General features: G+C 34.6%; 1 pseudogene; it reads right to left on the bottom strand.

Annotated features, from left to right (window-relative positions):
* Positions 1–1,540: 1,540 nt before the first annotated feature.
* On the bottom strand, positions 1,541–2,050 carry LOC107852530 (annotated as a pseudogene).
* Positions 2,051–2,247: the final 197 nt, after the last annotated feature.

Below are 2,247 nucleotides of genomic sequence, written 5' to 3'. Positions count from 1 at the left end.
AGAAAAACTAGAGAAAATCAAGATAATCTAAATAAAGAAATTAATTATAGAAACGTAATTAGAAAAATAATGGAGAATCTAAAAGAAAAATTAATATGGATAGAAGAAACCTTAGAAAATTTAGAAAAAAGTACATGTGATAGTTTATATAATTTAAAAAACTCGCTACGAGAAGAACAACACAAGATAATAAATAACATTGAAAATCTAGAATTAGATATACATTACAGTAGAATTAGGATAAATTATTATACAGAAATCTGTAACTCTGCAATTACTGCAGGATAAATGAATAAACTACACAAATTAATGAATACATCTTATGAAAAGAATAAATCATTAAAAGATATTGAAACAAAATTTAAAAAATATCCACGCACAAAGAAAAATAGATTCATTATATACATAATAGATCGGGAAACAGTGCATTTACTCTTAAAAGAAACTAAACACTTGTGGAGATTCAGAAAAGCAGATCTAGTATTTTACATGAGTTGGTATTTTGTGACATATGATGTTGAACGTAACATAAATGTGTCTTTAATGAAATGTAAGTATGTATATATAGTTTAATTTAAAGTCAAATAATGATAGATACATATGGGTAGATAAGTACGCGTTGTTATACATGCAGATAGATACAATACATGACTCATGGAGTCGGCGATTTTTTTTTTGTTTAAATCTCATGGGTAAAAACCTGAATCCCTTGCCAGAGGCTCACCATTCATCTTTCTTTTGGTGCTACTATTTTTCTATCCCTACACGCAAATCCTCTATTCCTAAGCTTCTACTTCATTCCCCTCCTTGTAGAAACCTTCTTCACTAGCGACTTCACGCTCTTAGAAGGTGTCTTTTTAGCCGGTACCTTTTTGGTTATTACAGCATTCTGCGAATCTTTCCAACTTGGAGTCATTCTATAGCAACCTTTATGACCTCAGCTGTCTTAGTAGAAGCCTTTGCATTGCCAGGAACGGCCTTAGGATTAGCCCTGGCAGCAAGGTTATCCTTAGCAGCTGGCTTTGCCTTCGGTTTGACAATGTTTTAGGCTAAGCCTCAGCAGCAGACTTCTTCTTTGATGGTGCAGGATTAGAAGCCAGTGGAAGTTTGTAGGAGTTCTTAATTACTTTCATCAATTTTTTGAAATTTGGTGAAAGATTTTTGTGGTTTTCCTCAATGGATTTGATAATGGCATACTTCTTTCGTCTGAATTCTGACCATTCTCAAACCCATTACGGCTAACCTCACACACCTCTTAGCCAGGTTACTATTTCCCTTCGTATATTATAAAACCAAAATGAACTATAAAGATGCGAAACATAAAAAAGAAGTATAAGCCCAGTTAACAAAAGCAAGCTGCAGTTTGCTCTAATAAAAAACATGTAGTAAAACCATAACCACTAAAAATACTGTAAGACTATACCAAGTTTAAAATATCAAATAATGTACAGAAAAATAAAAAAGCAATAAAAATCAATGAAATTTAACCTCCTACGGAAGGTTTAATCAATCAAGTTTAACTAGATCCACCTTCTATCTTTCAGGTGTTAATTTTCTTTGATGGTGGATCCAGAATATTTGTCAAAGCATTGGCACCATTTATTTCAATGGCTGCCTCATCATAAGCCACAGCAGCATCCTCAGCAGTTTCAAAACTTCCCAACCAATGTCGAGTACTGTTTCTTTTGTCTCGGATCTCTGCTGCCCACCTGCCCCATTTTCGTTGTCTAACTCCCTTGTATTTCTTCATGTTTACTTGAAGCAGCTTCTTCTCTTTGGATTTCTTCTTTCAAATCATCCTAGTCCTTCTACTTTCAATCATGATTTCCTTTATCCACAACTTCTTAGGTATCTTGGACTTCTCTCCTAGAAGCATTTCCACATCGTCACTAGGCGAGTCTGTGGAGTCATTGTCCGTCATGTAAATACGCACAACACGCGACATGACAACAGAACTTTTACCCACTTTTTTGGTGGATATTTTTACTCTCTCAATTTTTGAGGGTTTTTCAGCTGCCACATTTTTGTGATGCTCATCATTATAGGCCATTGCTTCATGAAAGAGAATGTCACAATCCGAACCGAGGCCCTGGCCGTGACAAGCATTCCAAACCATGAAGGCCCGGAGGCCTGTCTCTATCTAGTAGTCTTGCACAATATTCATATAAATAAAGAAGATGCGAAAATACAACTCAATACAGAATCATGGTCATACTCTGAACTCAATTTAATGATAAATAATTAAAA

The sequence above is a fragment of the Capsicum annuum genome, unplaced genomic scaffold (assembly GCF_002878395.1).
Source record: "Capsicum annuum cultivar UCD-10X-F1 unplaced genomic scaffold, UCD10Xv1.1 ctg49541, whole genome shotgun sequence".
Taxonomy (NCBI): Eukaryota; Viridiplantae; Streptophyta; class Magnoliopsida; order Solanales; family Solanaceae; genus Capsicum; species Capsicum annuum.
Note: the sequence above shows the minus strand (reverse complement) of the source record. Positions and strands in the feature narration are given on the sequence as shown.